General features: G+C 36.8%; 1 protein-coding gene and 2 long non-coding RNA genes across 5 annotated transcripts in view; 2 read left to right on the top strand and 1 right to left on the bottom strand.

Moving 5' to 3' along the window:
- The window catches only part of xkr6b (XK, Kell blood group complex subunit-related family, member 6b), a 163,790-nt gene that overhangs the window by 110,567 nt on the left and 32,177 nt on the right, over nt 1–21,046 (bottom strand). The gene's annotated exons all lie outside the window — the stretch shown is intronic.
- The window catches only part of LOC145549853 (uncharacterized), a 114,259-nt gene that overhangs the window by 90,161 nt on the left and 3,052 nt on the right, over nt 1–21,046 (top strand). The window lies entirely within an intron of this gene.
- On the top strand, nt 3,043–5,787 carry LOC145549850 (uncharacterized). Of its 3 annotated transcripts, XR_014085701.1 has the most exons (4): nt 3,043–3,720; nt 3,798–3,872; nt 3,964–4,060; nt 4,242–5,787. It is a non-coding gene; the product is annotated as an uncharacterized LOC145549850 (long non-coding RNA). The 3 variants fall into 3 exon arrangements; XR_014085702.1 differs by lacking the exon at nt 3,964–4,060 and having other exon boundaries at nt 3,052–3,720; XR_014085700.1 differs by having other exon boundaries at nt 3,056–3,720; nt 3,964–5,787.

The raw sequence follows: 21,046 nt of genomic DNA, 5'->3' as shown, positions 1-21,046 counted from the left end.
GGAACCGGAGCAGTTTTATGCCAGATTACTGAGACTGTACCTTCCTCATCGGTCAGAGTTTGAAATTCGAAGCGTCAGTCTTCCTACCTACGAGTCCTTTACTCCTCTGGCTGTGTCCGCCTACCAGGTTCAGACCTCCTTGAAACCGTCAAAAGTGTTGTCAGAGAAACAGAGACAAAATGAGAAAAACAGTGAGGAGATTGAGAGTGCCCCTTGAAGAGTTTGAGGAAAGCAGAGACCATGTGATTGATGAGTGGGTGTAATCTTGCTCCTGAATCTGAAGTTGTGAGGTTGCAGTGTGACGACGACCTTCAGCCGGCAGAGCCTGAAAACGAACAGGAAAATGTACCAGACTTTTGTCCTCAGTCTTCTGCCGTCAATGAAATGCGAGCCATCAGAGAACCTCCCGCTATGGATCCGAATTTGCTGAGACAAATGTATCAGAACCTGAACCAGAAGCAGGCCTGTATTTTCTATGCCATCAGAGACTTCTGCCTTAAACTTGTGTGCGGTCTGAAACCAGAGCCATTTTTTCTGTATGTAAATGGTGGGGCAGGTACTGGAAAGTCGCATCTGATTCGATGCATTTACTCAGAGGCACGCAAAATACTCAGCAGGCTGCCACGCTTCTCAGAGGATGCTGATATTTCTGCTCCAACTGTTCTGCTCACTTCTTTCACTGGAACGGCAGCTTTCAACATCGGTGGAACAACACTGCACTCTTTGTTTAAACTTCCAAGGTCGTTAAAACCTCCAATTCAAGGTCTTGGCAATCAGTTGGATGAAATCAGGTCAGAACTATTCAACGTTCAAATCTTGATCATTGATGAGATCTCAATGGTTTCTAAGCCCCTCTTTGCTTATGTGGATGCACGGCTCAAACAAATCAAAGGAAGTCATAAACCATTTGGAGATGTATCTGTATTGGTGCTCGGCGATTACGCTCAGCTGAAACCAATTCGCCAATCTACACCTCTTTGTGTACACGACCCAGCGGATATTGACTTGTGGCAGGAACATTTTCAAATGACCTCTCTAACTGAGATTATGAGGCAAAAAGATGATATTGCGTTTGCAGAGATGCTGAACAGAATTCGGGTGAAAGGAAAAACTGATGAATTGTCTCAGGCTGACAGAGATTTGTTATCACAAGCCATCACAGAACCAAGTCTTTGCCCTGCTGACGTTTTGCACATTTTTGCAACCAATAAGTTGGTGGATGAACACAATTTGGCAACTCTGAACTTGTTACATTCCAACATCATCACCATCGACGCAGATGACTTCCAAAAGGATCCACGAACAGGCAGAATGGCACGCAAAGAAAGACCATGCAAGGGAGGTAGAAATGATTTAGCAGACACTTTGAAAGTTGCCGTTGGAGCTCATGTCATGCTTACCAGAAATATCGATGTTCAAAATGGACTAGTTAATGGTGCATTTGGTGTCCTAACAGCTGTTGTAACTTCTGACACTGATGAACACAGCATCAGTAAGCTGGGCCTGACAATGGATAATCAAACAAGTGGGACCAGAAACCAAAGTGGACCTTCAGAGACTGCCAATCTTGTTTACATCGAGAGAGCGGAGGAGAATCTGAAGCTAAATGGAGTGGTACGTAGACAGTTTCCTGTGAAACTGGCTTTTGCTTGTACTATTCACAAAACCCAAGGCCTAACAACAAATGCAGCTGTGGTGTCTTTGAAGAAAATCTTTGAACCAGGTATGGCATACGTAGCTCTCAGCAGGGTAACGTCTCTCAGTGGACTCTACCTACTGGATTTCGACGAAAAAAAAATATTTGCCAATCCTCAAGTCACTGCAGCTCTTCAGACCATGAGACAAGCCAGCGTAGATGACATGATGCCTCTTCTTCAGGTGAAAGAAACTTTAAACAGGCCAGAAACACTGGTAATTGTTTCGCATAACACCGAGGGACTCCCATCTCACATCTGTGACATAAGAAAACATCACGAACTGTGTCTGGCAGATGTGCTGTGTCTGACTGAAACTCACCTAAAAGGATCTTTTGTTTACGACAATCTGCATCTGGATGGCTACAATATGTTCAAACGAAACAGACATGTGTCATATTCAAATTTTCCCCAAATGGCTTCCAAAAGTGGAGGTGGTGTGGCGGTTTATGTGAGAAACCATATTAAGGTTAATGAAAGAAAATATTTGCAAAATGTGACTGATCTTGAATTTGTGGCTTTGAAGGTTGAGTCTCCATTCAGGGCAGTGATTGCAGCTGTGTACCGACCTCCCGACTACAGCCTGAGACCGTTCCTGGAAAATCTGGTAAGCCTTCTGGATGCACTGGAGATGTTGGACTGTCACCCTGTCATTGTATGTGGAGATTTCAACGAGAATCAGGTACGCAGTTCACCAGGGCAAATTCTGGAGCTGTTTCAGTCTCGGGGATATGTTCAGTTGATCACTTCTGCTACCACAGAGAAAAACACATTGCTTGATCTAATTTTCATTTCTCAGCCACAGAAATCTTTACATTCAGGTGTGATGAGAACATACTACAGTTACCATGATCCTGTGTTCTGTGTCCTGTCCACAACCGAATCATCAGAGGTCTGTGAGTAAAAGCATGCCAAAGGTAAACTTTTTTTAAAATGACTGTATTTCCTCTTAAAATGTCTTACACAACAGCGTTCCTAATTATATTTCTTCAAATCATTACATTATTCAGCCAATAAGAGTTATGCCATTTTTTTAAATATTAGGAATCCAAACAGTTTATGTTTTAAGAATATTGCAATTTTTCCAGTGATAAACTTTGTGGTAGAAACTATTAAAGTTATATATATGAGGCTTTTGTCACAAAATCTAACCATTTGATTAAACCTAAATAAGTCTGCTCATTTAGATTTGAGACTTTAAATTAAAGATAATTTATAATATAAATTATATATATATAGTATGTAATATAGGATATGATTAATGTAAAATTCAAATTCATAAACTTTAAAGAAGTTGTGGCTTGTGCATTTATATTGATAAGTGCACAAACCACAACTCTTTCAGCAGTTCTAAACAAGCTGCTACAGTAGATCACAAAAAAATTCACCAGGAGGTCTGTGTGTAACACAGGCTTCCTCATGAACCAATAACATATGCCAGCTGATGCCCCCTTGGGATGAAAAATGGGAGTTTAGGAAGGGTTCAGGCATAGTGGGTGGGGGGCTTTGACTAGGAACATTTTAGTCTCAACATCAGTTAACACCACCTGAAAAACGACTGCAAGCTTCAACATCTCCTCCAGTTCACACTCGACCAAAACAGAAGATCCTACTGCATCCTAACATGACAGTCGTTATTGAAGGCACAGGGTGAAATGCATCCTTTCAGCTCACAACTGAGCACTGATGACCACTGAGGGAAAAAAAGAACTTCCTTACACAGAAACATGTTCTCCAGCTTGAGCACTCAGAGACATGTCCTCTTGCTGCATCAGTCAAGGGATATCCTACTGCTGCGGCTGAAGTGGAGCTATTTGATTTGTAAGTGTAAATGTTCACTTCTTTTCTCTGAGAATGCTATTGTTACTCATGATAAATCTCTTTGCATTACAGATTAAAGTGTCTTAAGTTGTAGCTCGGCCATCCACTCCAATCAAGCTGAGACTCTCACAGCTAAACATGAAGTTAACATCTGTTCATGAAACTTCACTTACAAGACATTGTGTCTCCTGCAGCAAGGTTGAAGGTAACTACCTATCATGTGTCATAGGACGTTTACCGTTTATAGGTCATTACAACACATGTTTTCTCTTGGTTTCTCAGGAGGACTTTCCCATGCATGTCTGGTATCCCCAAGGCATCCCTTTCACCAGCAGAGATGAGGTGCAGCCGACTCTGGTGAGAACTCAATATTGCTTCTGTTCAACTAACTGAGAAATAACTACAATCTTTGTCCAGCTGACTGTCGTATTTATTTTTTCATCTTTAGTGGCCGTAATGTTAGCGTGTTACGACAGCAAAACGCGTTGTGACAGATGACATGATACAACAGTCAGCATTTCAGGACACCTGTGACGAGGACTGAGGCTTCCATTTATTGATTTATTTTGAATATTACAGTATAAAATCATGCACAGGAACAAGAAATCCAAAAGACAGATATTTTTGGACCACAGTTATCTTAACATGTTTGAAAAGAAGTAGGAAGAAGTAAGAAACTTGAACTGTTTGCTCAGAGGGTTAAAGTGTCTCACTTTTTTCCTGAAGATCTGCACCCATCTGTCCAATGATGTTGCAAACACTGAGCAGGTTAAAGGAAGCTGCAGCGGCAATCAGAAAGCCCATCGAGTGTGAACATTTATATCTTCACAGTGACTGATTTTTATTATTATTTTAACTTGCATCACCAGAATCATCTTCACAACAACCATGTAAATGTGAACTATACACAGTTTTGACAAATTTGTAATTAAGCTCATTTCATTCTGCTAAAATCTCTGTAGATTTGCAGATTTACATCATGTTTACGTACAAATGTGTTTTTTTTATCAGGTTTCCACATGTTGGGTTAAAGTGTCAACTAGTGAAAGTTTAAATATGTAAGATATCAAATCTCAAGTGTTTTAGTTTAGCAGGATTATTTTCATCATACTAAAAGTGGGAATAAGACGGGACTCCTAGTGTGTAAACTTGTGACTTTATGCAATGAGTAATGCTTTGTCACCTGTTGATATTAATGAAGATGGTGACAATAAAAAGGAAAGAATAAACTAAATCTTTACGAGAAACCAAAAAAAAGTAAATTATGCTATTGTAATATTTTTAAAGTCACATATTACACAACTGTGAATCCTGTATTTATGTGGGGGGGAGGGGTATCAGCTGGTAAAATGTTATGGCAAATTATTGCCACACTTATGCTATTTGAGCAGCTAATATAGACATCAGGGAAAAGAAAAGAGAAAAGCATTGTCAATTAATTTTAATCATTAGCAAAATTAGAATGAGGGTGTTGAACTAGTATAGTTTAGCAATAGTATAAACTACACTCAGATACTAAATTTTAAACTGAATTTGTTTCTTGGGGTGGGGATTTGGTCACATTTTTTTCAGTAGAGGCTTTGTAATCTTGACATTCCATTCTTTAAGCTTAAGAATGAAAATACAATACATTTCTAAATATAATTGACCATGTCCTCATAGGTTTTTTCTGTATCTGTGTAACTTGTACATCTCAGGTTTCACAATGTATTGCTACTACTGTGTTATGCTTTAGTGAGTTTTTTCTTTACTGAAGTATAAAGCATGAATCATTTTTGATCATTTTCATAATCAAAAATAATTCCGTTCTTTTTTTTTGCACAGAAAGCTGTTTATTGTGCATGATTTGAGAAGACCTACTTCTCATATCATGTCTTCTAAAAAGCCCAGTCAGTCGTGGCAGATGGCTGCTTGTATTGAGCCTGGATCTGTCAGAGGTTTCTTCCTGTTGAAGGGAGTTTTTCCTCTCCACTGTTGCTCGGTACAAGGGATTGCAAAAAAGTCAATGATACACAGCAAATGTGTTTCACTTTTATGTCCCATTGAGGAGGAATAAATGGTAAATATCATTAAGGCAATGCAATCTTCTGGGTTTCTTTAGAAACTGTTTACTTTGAATAATTCAGAATATTGTACTGCTTGATAGTCTGAATCAAATGAAATGTTTGTATGACTTGACTGAAATGAAAAAGTTTTATGACATTTTACAAAATGTGTGACATTGTGTATTGACAGTATGTAAAGAAAATAAATAGAACTGAGTACATTCTTAGTTTGCCTTTTGATACGCGCAGCATTATTACACTTAGTGCAGTTTTCCAGGTTTATATTCAATTTATTTATTTTGCATTTAAAGTGAATGTGGTTATGGTCATTTTTTGACCTCAAGTCCCAAATTTTCCAATCCATTTACAAATTAAAAATCTTTTGGTTTACAAAACTCATTTTGCTATTTTACAAAAATTAAATCCATGTAAGGTTTTCCATCACAAACATTAATAAATGTACATCATTTATTAATGATTACATTAATAAATGTACATCATTGCATCGTCTGCAAAAAACATTTTGTGCGAAGATATTTATAGCTGGTGAGGCTCCAACTTATTTATAATCAGATTTACAAATCTAGACCCTGCATGTTATTGTTTACATACGGAAATTATGCGCATGCGTACAATGCTGGAGGGCATGGAGAGCTTTACGCTGCTATGAAATCCATAGCAGCGCCGCCTCCGCAGAAAAATTCTGTTATAATTCCGTCAAACAAACTTAGACATGTAGATATTATTAAATTCGTGCTGTGCTTAACAGCAAAGGGAGAAACCGTTAAAGTACAACTCAAAACCACGTCTTTCTCGCTCTCTGTATCAGCACAGCTAATGTGTGGCTAGCTCCCTGGTACTGTCTCTTACTCTGCAGTTGAGCTACAATATCTGGGCTCATGAGTGCCCCCAGCGATAAGGCACAAGAACTGCCTGCCTCAAGAATCTGCATGCTGTACAGCCAGTGCAGTTAGCGAGAAGTTGTGCAATCCCAGGTGCTGCATCACTGGCTTTGCTTGTTCAAATTAAATGATAAATAGATACATTATAATACAAATCACAGGGTGAACATATCTTTATAAATGTTTTCATTCTTATCTTTCAATGATAATGTCTGTTACCTGCTTCCTGTGATATATATATCACATATATCTATATATATACATATATATAGATATATATAGATATAGATATGTATATATATAGATATATATACTTCTACTTCAATTTCTTAACTATTTTTTAAAGTCTTCTGCATGATTTAATCAAGTTTAGTAAATCATGTATCAAACTGTTCTGCTTCTGCTGTTTGTTTATGCTTTTTTGTTTTGCTGTCTCACTTCTTCAAATATTTCTGGCTTTGTAATAATTACTGGTTCTCCTATTTTATTCTTTTTCCTGTCTTTCTATGTTTCACTGTTTCAACTTTTTCAACTTTTTCTGGTTTTAAAGTATTTTCCGCTACTGCTATATTTATACTTTTTGATTTGTTCCACTTTCCAATTATTTCCATTTCTTCTGCTTTCCTTCACTTCTTGTGCTTTTCTCTACTTTTTCTTGCATTTCTGCAGCAGTCATTCTGCAAATATGCATTCTCACGGCTGTTTCGCTAGGAACAGCTATTTTTCTAGTTATTATTATTATTCTGGCTTCCGTACGTTTTTCCTGGTTTAACTACTCTCACTATCTTTCACTAATTGTACTAATTTATATATCAAAACGTTCAGCTCCTTCAGGAGAATGGTGCTATGACTTTTGGTAAACTTCACTATTGCACTTTTTGAAATAATTGCCCTTTTGTGCAAATTTTTTGCCCCATTATTTCCTATGGTGGAACTCTGTAACTGATTTCAGTTACTTGAGTGTACACTCTAGTAACTGCCGTTTTTGAACTTTTTCTGCTCTTTTATAAACAAAATTATGCTGTTCATACATATTTCACTGTAGAGAAATATTTTATGCATTAAAATGTAGCCACACGTGTCTACTTTATGGATTTATTACTATCTTTGCTACAGGTTTTACTGTTTTCTGTTAAACTCCTCTGGAGTACAACCTTGTCACACTTTCTCCTATTCTTTCAATGTATTTTCTTCTTGTGCTCTGTTTTTATCTGTGTCTATGCATTCTGCTTGTCTACTTTTCTGTTTTCCTTCTGGTTCTACTGGTTTTACTATATTTGAAGATTTCTACAATTTTTAATCAATTTTATAAATTCATATATCAAACATTTCTACTTTTCTGACTTTTTTGCTTTAGTTTTGCTCTTTTTACTCTTTCAGATATTTCTGGTTTACTGTTCCACTAATTTTTATACTTATTACTGTTTCACTATTCAATTGTTTCAACTATTTCTGGGATTGCACTTATTTCCTGTTGTTTCAATTATGCTCTTTCTTAAACTCTGTTTCACTTTTTGACTTTTTCAAATAATTCAGGTTGCACAAAAACTCCTGCTTCTTCTGCTGAATTCCTCTATAATTTATATATTATATAATTTATATAATTTATACAGTATAATTCACTATTAATTCACTATTATCTTATTAATATAGTATATTCACTATTCAATTGTTTCAACTATTTCTATGTTTCTATGCATTTTGCTTGTCTACTTTTCTGGATATTCCTTTGTTTCTACTGGTTTTCCTGTCTGCAAAGGTCTTCTCAAACTTTTATCAATTTTATCAATTCATATATCAAACTTTTCTGCTTCTTCTGACCCTTATTTCTTTTGGTTTTGCTCCGTTTTATTCCTTCAAATATTTCTGATTTTTCTGATTCCGCTAATTTAAGCTTTTTGCTGTTTCACTGTTCAATTGTTTCAACTATTTCTGGGTTTGCACTAATTTCCTCGTGTGCTAATTGTGCTCTTTCTTACGCTCTGTTTCACTTTTTGACTTTTTCAAATAATTCATGTTGCACACAAACTTCTGCTTCTTCAGCTGAATTCTGCAACACTTTTGCAAAGTTTCACTACTGGGCAAAGGATTTCTACAAAGTATAACTAGCTTTCTTATGCTTTTCTTACTCTTTGTTCTCAAGTTTCTTATATTTCTCCATCAATCATTCTGCAAATATGCTTATTTAGCCCTTTATGTTAAGTTTCACTTCTTCAAATATTTCTGGTGGTGTACTAATTTCAGCTTCAGCAATTATCTGCAGTTTGCTACATTTCACTGTTCAACTATTTCAACTATTTTCTATTTCTTCTGATATCTTATACTTCTTAAGCTTTTCTGTACTTTTTCTGGCATTTCTGCAGCAGTCATTCTGCAAATATGCATTCTCACGGCTGTTTCGCTAGGAACAGCTATTTTTCTAGTTATTATTATTATTATTATTCTGGCTTCCGTACGTTTTTCCTGGTTTAACTACTCTCACTATCTTTCACTAATTGTACTAATTTATATATCAAAACGTTCAGCTCCTTCAGGAGAATGGTGCTATGACTTTTGGTAAACTTCACTATTGCACTTTTTGAAATAATTGCACTTTTGTGCAAATTTATTGCCCCATTATTTCCTATGGTGGAACTCTGTAACTGATTTCAGTTACTTGAGTGGCCACTCTAGTAACTGCCGTTTTTGAACTTTTTCTGCTCTTTTATGAACAAAATTATGCTGTTCATACATATTTCACTTTATAGAAATATTTTATGCATTAAAATGTAGCCACACGTGTCTACTTTATGGAATTATTACTGTCATTGTTACAGGATTTACTGTTTTCAGTCAAACTCCTCTGGAGTACAACCTTGTCACACTTTCTCCTATTCTTTCAATGTATTTTCTTCTTGTGCTCTGTTTTTATCTGTGTCTATGCATTCTGCTTGTCTACTTTTCTGTTTTCCTTCTGGTTCCACTGGTTTTACTATCTTTAAGATCTTCTACAATCTTTAATCAAATTTATAAATTCATATATCAAACATTTCTGCTTCTTCTGACCGTTTTTGCTTTAGGTTTTGCTCTGTTTACTCCTTCAAATATGTCTGGTTTACTGTTTCCACTAATTTTTATACTCATTACATTTTCACTATTCAATTGTTTCAACTATTTCTGGGATTGCACTAATTACCTGTTGCTTAATTTATGCTCTTTCTTAATCTCTGTTTCACTTTTTGACTTTTTCAAATAATTCAGGTTGCACACAAACTCGTGCTTCTGCTGAATTCCTCTATAATTTATATATTATATAATTTATACAGTATAATTCACTATTAATTCACTATTATCTTATTAATATAGTATATTCACTATTCAATTGTTTCAACTATTTCTATGTTTCTATGCATTTCCTTGTCTACTTTTCTGTATATTCCTTTTGTTCTATTGGTTTTACTGTCGGCTAAGGTCTTCTGCAAACTTTGATCAATTTTATCAATTCATATATCAAACTTTTCTGCTTCTTCTGTCCCTTTTTGCTTTTGGTTTTGCTCTGTTTTACTACTTTAAATATTTCTGGTTTTTCTGCTTCCGCTAATTTAAGCTTTTTGCTGTTTCACTGTTCAATTGTTTCAACTATTTCTGGGTTTGCACTAATTTCCTCGTGTGCTAATTGTGCTCTTTCTTACGCTGTGTTTCACTTTTTGACTTTTTCAAATAATTCATGTCGCACACAAACTTCTGCTTCTTCAGCTTAATTCTGTAACACTTTTGCTAAGTTTCACTACTTGGCAAAGGATTTCTACAATGTATGACTAGCTTTCTTATGCTTTTTTCCAATTTCTTACTCTTTGTTCTCAAGTTTCTTATATTTCTCCTTCAATCATTCTGCAAATATTCTTATTTGGCTCTTTATGTTAAGTTTCACTTCTTTAAACATTTCGGTTTGTGCACTAATTTCAGCTACAGCTAATATCTGCAGTTTGCTACGTTTCACTGTTCAACTGTTTCAACTATTTCTACTGTTTCAATTTCTTCTTCTTTCTTCTACTTCTCAAGCTTTTCTCCACATTTTTTTGCATTTCTGCAGCAGTCATTCTGCAAATATGCATTCTCACGGCTGTTTCGCTAGGAACAGCTATTTTTCTAGTTATTATTATTCTGGCTTCCGTACGTTTTCCTGGTTTAACTACTCTCACTATCTTTCACTAATTGTACTAATTTATATATGAAAACGTTCAGCTCCTTCAGGAGAATGGTGCTATGACTTTTGGTAACTTCACTATTGCACTTTTTGAAATAATTGCCCTTTGTGCAAATTTTTGCCCCATTATTTCCTATGGTGGAACTCTGTAACTGATTTCAGTTACTTGAGTGGCCACTCTAGTAACTGCCGTTTTTGAACTTTTTCTGCTCTTTTATAAACAAAATTATGCTGTTCATACATATTTCACTGTAGAGAAATATTTTATGCATTAAAATGTAGCCACACGTGTCTACTTTATGGATTATTACTATCTTGCTACAGGTTTTACTGTTTTCTGTTAAACTCCTCTGGAGTACAACCTTGTCACACTTTCTCCTATTCTTTCAATGTATTTTCTTCTTGTGCTCTGTTTTTATCTGTGTCTATGCATTCTGCTTGTCTACTTTTCTGTTTTCCTTCTGGTTCTACTGGTTTTACTATATTTGAAGATTTCTACAATTTTTAATCAATTTTATAAATTCATATATCAACATTTCTACTTTTTCTGACTTTTTGCTTTAGTTTTGCTCTTTTTACTCTTTCAGATATTTCTGTTTACTGTTTCCACTAATTTTTATACTTATTACTGTTTCACTATTCAATTGTTTCAACTATTTCTGGGATTGCACTTATTTCCTGTTGTTTCAATTATGCTCTTTCTTAAACTCTGTTTCACTTTTTGACTTTTTCAATAATTCAGGTTGCACAAAATCCTGCTTCTTCTGCTGAATTCCTCTATAATTTATATATTATATAATTTATATATTTATACAGTATAATTCACTATTATTCACTATTATCTTATTAATATAGTATATTCACTATTCAATTGTTTCAACTATTTCTATGTTTCTATGCATTTTGCTTGTCTACTTTTCTGGATATTCCTTTGATTCTACTGGTTTTCCTGTCTGCAAGGTCTTCTCAAACTTTATCATTTTATCATTCATATATCAAACTTTTCTGCTTCTTCTGACCCTTATTTCTTTTGGTTTTGCTCTGTTTTATTCCTTCAAATATTTCTGATTTTTCTGATTCCGCTAATTTAAGCTTTTTGCTGTTTCACTGTCCAATTGTTTCAACTATTTCTGGGTTTGCACTAATTTCCTCGTGTGATAATTGTGCTCTTTCTTACGCTCTGTTTCACTTTTTGACTTTTTCAAATAATTCATGTTGCACACAAACTTCTGCTTCTTCTGCTGAATTCTGCAACACTTTTGCAAAGTTTCACTACTGGGCAAAGGATTTCTACAAAGTATAACTAGCTTTCTTATGCTTTTCTTACTCTTTGTTCTCAAGTTTCTTATATTTCTCCATCAATCATTCTGCAAATATGCTTATTTAGCCCTTTATGTTAAGTTTCACTTCTTCAAATATTTCTGGTGGTGTACTAATTTCAGCTTCAGCAATTATCTGCAGTTTGCTACATTTCACTGTTCAACTATTTCAACTATTTTCTATTTCTTCTGATATCTTATACTTCTTAAGCTTTCTGTACTTTTCTGACATTTCTGCAGCAGTCATTCTGCAAATATGCATTCTCACGGCTGTTTCGCTAGGAACAGCTATTTTTCTAGTTATTATTATTCTGACTTCCGTACGTTTTTTGTCGCTTAACTACTTTCACTATCTTTCACTAATTGTACTAAATTATATATCAAAACGTTCAGCTCCTTCAGGAGAATGGTGCTATGACTTTTGGTAACCTTCACTATTGCACTTTTTGAAATAATTGCACTTTTGTGCAAATATTTGCCCATTGAAATGAATGGGGAAATTCGGCGAACTGCCGTTTTTGAACTTTTTCTGCTGTTTGACAAACAAAATTATGCTGTTCATACATATTTCACTGTAGAGAATATTTTATGCATTAAATATAGCCACTAGTGTCTACTTTATGGAATTATTACTATAATTACTACAGGATTTACTGTTTTCTGTTAAACTCCTCTGGAGTACAACCTTGTCACACTTTCTCCTATTCTTTCAATGTATTTTCTTCTTGTGCTCTGTTTTTATCTGTGTCTATGCATTCTGCTTGTCTACTTTTCTGTTTGCCTTCTGGTTTTACTGGTTTTACTATCTTTTAAGATCTTCTACTATCTTTAATCAATTTTATCAATTCATATATCAAACATTTCTACTTCTTCTGAACCTTTTTGCTTTTGGTTTTCCTCTGTTTTACTCCTTCAAATATTTCTGGTTTACTGTTTCCACTAATTTTTATACTTATTACTGTTTCACTATTCAATTGTTTCAACTATTCCTGGGATTGCACTAATTTCCTGTTGTTTCAATTATGCTCTTTCTTCAACTCTGTTTCACTTTTGACTTTTTCAAATAATTCAGGTTGCACACAAACTCCTGCTTCTGCTGAATTCTGGTATACCTTCACTAAGTTTCACTATATATATATATATATATATATATATATATATTATATATATATATATATATATATATATATATATATATATTGAAGTCATATATAGCTACTTCATATATGACTTCAAGCCTCTTTTTAAAAGCTAAAAAATAAATAATAATGATAATAAAGAAAAGCATTAAAGGTGAGTGTTCTCTTTAGCGTTGGCAAAAACCCAGAAATTATTATTTAATTTCTGGGTTTAATTGGTAGGCGGCACAGTGGCGCAGTTGGTAGAGCTGTTGCCTTGCAGCAAGAAGGTTCTGGGTTCGATTCCCGGCCTGGGGTCCTTCTGCATGGAGTTTGCATGTTCTCCTGTGCATGCGTGGGTTCTCCGGGTACTCCGGTTTCCTCCCACAGTCCAAAACATGACTGTAAACCTCAGGAGCGAAGCCGGTGAGGAAGCAGCGAGCTTAGCCTCACGTGCTATTGCGCAACCTCTCGCTAACTGCACTGGCTGCCATTCTATGGGAGCCTGTTCGTCCTGTCTGTACGCCAGCAATAAAATGGCTAAAACATTTAATATATGGTCTTATTTTCCATAATTTTGCTTATGTATATAATGCACATTGTTTTTGTCTCTAACTGTGTGTGTATCGTGTTTTGTGTGCGAAGGAGCGATAACAATCGGCAGAGAACAGACTCGAGGTGAGGCAGGCAGTTCTCTTGCCTCACCGCTGGGGCGCTCATGATCCCAGATATTGTGACTGCACAACTGCAGAGTAATACACAGTGAGCTAGCCATGGAGCTAGCCACACAGTAAATAAGTAAAGTACAGCGATATATTTGTTTTCTTCTCTCCTCCGACGTCAACATGAAAGATTACATTTCTACCCTTAAACAGTTTTCTAAAGTGGATTTTCAATTGAAGCAGGAGATGATAACTAAAGGAAGACCAACACCGGAGCTGAAGGTTTTACTTCAAGACAGTTTGATGATTCTCAAACCGAGTAGAAAAGACATGCCGAGGATCAACTTGGCTTTGGATGAACAGATATTTTTGTGCAGAATTAGGGGTGCATGGATTTCATTGATAGGTAAAGGTAAGACAGCAATAAGATGTTTTTGTTTAGTTTTTAATGAAATGTGCATTTGGTGGGCTACAGTTAATGTTTAAATAATTCAGTAAAGTAGAAGCGGTAGCTAATCTACCACAGCAATAATTTATTAATAAAACATTAAGCTTAAAACGTACTACAACAACAGACTGAATGATTTGTTGTGTGTGCAAAATTCTTGATTTTTTTTTTGGTGTTAAATCCTAAAACATAAAGTGGCATTATTGTCAGTTGCTATGGCAGCGAGTCTGCGTAGCTTGGGGAAAACAGATCACTTTGCTGTGGATCATAGCACGAAATTAATACCTACATTTAAGTTTCACTGAGTTAACGCGGCTATAGATGACATGTAAATATTAGTCTTTTTGCCCCACAGCGTTGTATGCATGCGCGAAATTTCCGTAGGTCCAATAGCATGCATGGTGTCTAAGTCATAAGTCAGTGCCTCACCAGCAATGAACCTCACCGTACGTCACTGATATATAGTGTGTGTGTGCCAAACTGGTGCCAAATCTTTCGAAGTGAAAATATCCAAGTGCTCCTGAATGTCTCTGACGTTCTGCTTGGCGTTCTCTGCCGTTACGTTCTCCCTTCTTCGTTTGTGGAGTTACAATATCTGGGTTCATGAGCGCCCCCAGCGATGAGGCAGAGAACTGAATACCTCACCTCGAATCTGTATGGCGTTTGCCGTCTCGAGTAACATGCCGTTTTCGATCGCTCCTCAGCACACGAAACACGTTACACACACAGTTGGTGACTATAAAAACAGTACATTAAATACTTGGAATTAATTATGGGAAATCAGTTAAGACATTAAATGTTTTTAACCATGTTATTTGCGACGTACAGACAGACGGAGCATGCTCTCATAGAATAACAACCAGTGCAGTTAGCGAGAAGTTGTGCAATCCCAGGTGCTGCATCACTGGCTTTGCTTGTTATACTTATTACTGTTTCACTATTCAATTGTTTCAACTATTCCTGGGATTGCACAAATTTTTTCCTGTTGTTTCAATTATGCTCTTTCTTAAACTCTGTTTCACTTTTTCACTTTTTCAAATAATTCAGGTTGCACACAAACTCCTGCTTCTGCTGAATTCTGCTATAATTTATATATTATATAATTGTATAATTTATGCAGTATAATTCACTATTAATTCACTATTAAATATATTAATATAGTATATTCACTATTCAATAGTTTCAACTATTTCTATTTCTTCCACTATCTTCTGCTTTCTTCTGCTTTCTTCTACTTTCTTCTACTTTCTTCTACTCCTTAAACTTTTCTCTACTTTTTCTTGCATTTCTGCAGCAGTCATTCTGCAAATATGCATTCTCACGGCTGTTTCGCTAGGAACAGCTATTTTTCTAGTTATTAGGGGCATGCCATAGCAATGCATAAGGAGAGCAGTACTGACTTGCGAAGCAAGTCAGTACTGCCTCCATGCATTGCATGGCAGGCACCTATTGTTCTACACCTAATAGAACGCCTCTTTATTATATATTTATTCTTCCGTCACCGTTAATGCGGCTCGTACCGCTGCGTGCCCACCCACAAAAGTGGTATCAAAACGTGCGGCTCGTACCCGAGAAGGGAGCTATTACTTTATTGGGGATTGGAGTTAAAATGATTACATAAATTAATAAAACGAAAAATTTGAGATTTTGTGTCTCACAGAATCAGTAATCTTTCTCTATGAAACACACACACAGGACTGTTTATGGCTGACTCAAAACCCTTTTTAAATCCCCCTCACAGGCATAAATATCGCCCTATTGATCTGAAAGTTGGTCATAACATAGATACACATGCCTGCTCATGTACAATGTTTACAAAAATTTGCTAGGGCTTATGCTTTTTGTCAGGGTCCTTCAGACTGACGCCTGGTGTCTCCCAAGTATAGAAACTGTGTCTGAAGAGCATTTTCCCGCTCTTTGGCTCTCACAGCTGCAGGGGATTAATTACCATAGCAACAGAAGAACACAGTGTCTGGAACTGCAGCTACCCAGGACTGCACTGTAGGGTTTACTGGTATTTACAACTTCTTGTGTTTTCAGCATTATACTACTGATTCAAGACTATAACCATTACACATATGTCCCCCATGTTAAAATCTGACATAAATAAGAATAAATAGTTGATTAAAAGTCTGTGGACAGAAAATAACGTCGCTGCTCCTTTAAGGAACCAGCGGCACAGACGCGGCGCCTGGGTGATGCTACAGATCACAAACCTGACAGAGAGCAGAAGAGGATTCGTAGGAAAAGAGCGGTGATGAACGGAAACGCTTAATATAGTTGAGAAAACATAAATTACCTGGTCGAAAACTGACTGGGATTTAATGAGAACTAAGTTACATCGGTTTTGGTGAGTTTTGTTTTTATTTTCTTACATTTTCATCGTGTTGTACTTTTCCTTTTAGCAGAGAGCTAAGGCTAAAACGTAGCCGTTTGCAAGGAAATACTCCGTCATAAACTGTTATCAGGTTAATATATAAACTGTTATCCGGGTAATATATTGGGTTTATGAAGAATTTATTTGAATAATTTCAGGATTTAAAAAGACTTTTTTCGTGTTTGTGACCTGTTACACAGGTCAGGTTTTTTTGTTGGTTGGAAGCTTGGTCGGAGCAAGGATTGGTCTGCCATGTGTGACGCAAGTAATGACAGACAACATGCTACTGATGCTCCAATAGCATTCATGCTATTGTTAGCATTTTGGCTCATTTTAGCTTATGCAACATACTAAAATGAGCAAAAATGCTCATACTACCGTACGAGTACAGCTTAAGAAAACATGCTTCTGACTCCCCGCAGGTTATTGACCACACTGAAGCTTTCTTAAGCATGATTGCTTAATGCTAATTTTAACATCATAACGCTGCGTCAAAGCCGACGGGCACACTTTGGCATGCCCCTTTAAAATTTCTGCAGGAATTTTCTAGTTATAAATATAATTTATTATTCTTCCGTTACCGTTAATGCGGCTCGTACCGCTGCATGCTGACCCACAAAAGTGGTATCAAAACGTGCGGCTCAATCCCGGCAAGTGAGCTATTACTTTTATTGGGGATTGGAGTTAAAATGATTACATAAATTAATAAAAACGAAAAAATTTGAGATTTTGTGTCTCACAGAATCAGTAATCTTTCTCTATGAAACACACACACAGGACTGTTTATGGCTGACTCAAAAACCCTTTTTAAATCCCCCTCACAGGCATAAATATCGCCCTATTGGTCTGAAAGTTGGTCATAACATAGATACACATGCCTGCTCATGTACAATGTTTACAAAAATTTGCTAGGGCTTATGCTTTTTGTCAGGGTCCTTCAGACTGACGCCTGGTGTCTCCCAAGTATAGAAACTGTGTCTGAAGAGGATTTTCCCGCTCTTTGGCTCTCACAGCTGCAGGGGATTAATTACCATAGCAACAGAAGAACAGAGTGTCTGGAACTGCAGCTCCCCAGGACTGCACTGTAGGGTTTACTGGTATTTACAACTGCTTGTGTTTTCAGCATTATACTACTGATTCAAGACTATAACCATTACACATATGTCCCCCCATGTTAAAATCTGACATAAATAAGAATAAATAGCTGATTAAAAGTCTATGGACAGAAAATAACGTCGCTGCTCCTTTAAGGAACCAGCGGCACAGACGCAGCGCCTGCGATGCTACAGATCACAAACCTGACAGAGAGCAGAAGAGGATTCGTAGGAAAAGAGCGGTGATGCTCAGCAAGGCAGGTCATTAGCATTTGTACAAAAGTTAGCATTTCACTGTCTATGACTAGTGCACTAGCACTTTTACCTAAAGTTAGCTTTTACCTAATTTTCTCATTAATTAGAAATGTTTAGTATACTGAATAGAGTAGTAAAATTAAAACAACATGGTCGTGTTGCTCCACATCCTACTGCCAGCATTTGAGCTAACATTAGCATATTGGCTAATTTTAGCATATGCATCAATTTTAACATAATGAATGGTACAAGTACAGATTATTCTACATGCTTCTGCCTCTCCACAGGTTATTGACTACGTTGCAGCTTTCTTTAGCATTAATGCTAATTTTTAGTATAAAAACACTGGCTCAAAGCCGACGGGCACACTTTGGCATGCCCCTTTAAAATTTCTGCAGGAATTTTCTAGTATTATTTATTATTCTTCCATCACCGTTAATGCGGCTCGTACCGCTGCGTGCCCACCCACAAAAGTGGTATCAAATCGTGCGGCTCGATGCCGAGAAGGGAGCTATTACTTTTATAGGGGATCGGACTTAGAACGGCGACGTAAAAAGCGAAAAACGAGCGAAATTTCCAACTGCCGAACCCTAGAGTGTAACTGAAACCAACTGCCGCTTTTTTAGAGTGAGGAACAGGGTGGAATTTTGACCCAAAAATAATTTTGAAATCGCTCTCATGGCCGCAAAACTTGTGCTATTGGTATGAAAGTTGGTCAGGAGATAGCACCGCATGTCTGCTCTGGTAAAATGTTTTCAAAATTTTTCTAGGGCTTACGGTTTTCTTTCCAGATGCTTCAGAGCAAAGTGACGGGACATGACCAACTGACGCTCCTCCTCAGTGTTTAATATAGGCTTTTGAAAATTTACTGAGCTCACCACACACCATATTTCTCTCATCAGTGCAATTCCTGTGAATGACCTACAGATATGAATCACAGGACTATCGGAGACGACAAGTAGCCCTCTCATACGCTTCAAACGGTTTTTGGATCGGCATAACGGTTCCTGAACTGGAAGGGGTCGTTCAGACTGCTTTTTTCATTAAAAGTGACTGGGTGTTCTCAAAGTTGCATGAAGTGTCTCACACACACACACAGCTGTTGGCAGAGGCTTGATCGCTATGGCAACTGCTGGTTTGGCCTACAAGGTCTCTGTAGTTCTAAACATGGTGGAACACCTTAATACAGAGGGCAGAGCAGAAGGTCAGAACTACAACATGGCGGATCATTCAGTTATTACAGAGGAGGGCTGAGCTGGACTGTAGAGCTACTTGCTGTTTTGGGCATTATATTGGTGGATTAACCAAACCACTGTTACACAATGGATTAGTGTGTCTATTTAAAATGAAGCTTACTGAAAATTTCAAAATAAAAGCCCTGACATTTTTCACATCAAGTTATTGGTCTTTTGGGCTTTATGGGACTGGTTTAAACAAACCAGAGTTGCACATTGAATTAGCGTGGTCATTAAAATGAAGCTTACTGAAACTTTCAAAATAAAAGTCTGCCTATCCCTCTAGTGTTAGTGCACCGCCGAAGGCGGTGCAATAATATTAGCCTTTTTTATGTTATTTGTTCTGCCTTGCGCAGCAAGGCAGTTCATTAACATTAGCACAAACATTAGCATTTGAGCCCCCTTGACTACATGCTTCACACGGTTTTCGGATCACTCTAAAAGATCCTGTATAGGATGGAGATGTTTGGACTGCTTTGTTCAGATAAACTAACTGCTTCAAACCGTTAGAATCTGTTTATCCCTTTGTGTCTCACTCACACGATAGTTGAGCTGCTCTTTAGAACTACAATGACTGAAGGTCAGAACTACAACATGACGGAACTCTCAAATAGCACATAGTGATGAGCTGGTGTTTAGATCTGCTTGCTGTATGGGGCAGTATAGAGGTGGATTAACCAAACTACAGGTACACATTGCATTAGTGTGGCTTTTTGAAATGAAGCTTACTGAAAATTTCAAAATAAAAGCCCTGACATTTTTCACATTTTATTGCTCTTTTGGGCTTTATGGGACTGGTTTAAACAAACCACAGTTGCACATTGAATTAGCATAGTCATTAAAATGAAGCTAACTGAAAGTTTCAAAATAAAAGTCTGCATATTCCTCTCGTGTTAGTGCACCGCCGTAGGCGGTGCAATAATATTAGTGTTTTTTATGTTATTTATTTCTCAGGATAGTGAACTGCCTTGCGCAGCAAGGCAGTTCATTAGCATTAGTACAAAAGTTATCATTTCACTGTCTTTGACTAATACACTAGCATTTTTACCTAAAGTTAGCTTTTAGCTAATTTTCTCATTAATTAGACATGTTTAGTATACTGAATGGAGTAGTAAAATTAAAACAACATGGTCCTGTTGCTCCACATGCTACTGCCAGCATTTAAGCTCACATTAGCATATTGGCTAATTTTAGCTTATGCATTAATTTTAACATAATGAATGGTACAAGTACAGCTTAGTCAACATGCTTCTGCCTCTCCACAGGTTATTGACTACGTTGCAGCTTTCTTTAGCATTAACGCAAATTTTTAGCATCATAACGCTGGCTCAAAGCCGACGGGCACACTTTGGCATGCCCCTTTAAAATTTCTGCAGGAATTTTCTAGTATTAAATATTTTACACCCACTATGTCACTAAAATCAGTCAGTCTGGTAAAGTTTTTAGCAACCATGAGTCAACAATGGGGCACCCTACTATATAAGCTATCTAAATCAACACCAGACTGAGTGTTGAGTTAGAAATCAACACTGGTCTGGACTAACTCTGTGGAACACTTTAGGGAATCTAACACTCACGTTGTTGAATTAACACTGTATTCTTAACATTCCACACTTGCACTGGAAATCTGACACTTCTGAATTTGCTGTGCACCACAAATAGATTCAAATTAAGCTATTACACAGATCGTCATATCGGTGCCAAAAGCATGCCAGGAATCCTCTCGCAACACTTACAGATACAGCTTTGGAGCAATGGAAGAAAAAAAAAAAAAAGCCTCTTAGATGAGGCTTCACACCATCACACGGTGTTACAACGCAGAAGCCCCAAGCTGCATGCTAACCTGAGGGGATCTGGTGACACAAAGCATATGTGTGAATCCCCGACTGC

Source organism: Poecilia reticulata, chromosome 21 (assembly GCF_904066995.2).
Source record: "Poecilia reticulata chromosome 21, P_reticulata-male-v2, whole genome shotgun sequence".
Taxonomy (NCBI): Eukaryota; Metazoa; Chordata; class Actinopteri; order Cyprinodontiformes; family Poeciliidae; genus Poecilia; species Poecilia reticulata.
Note: the sequence above shows the minus strand (reverse complement) of the source record. Positions and strands in the feature narration are given on the sequence as shown.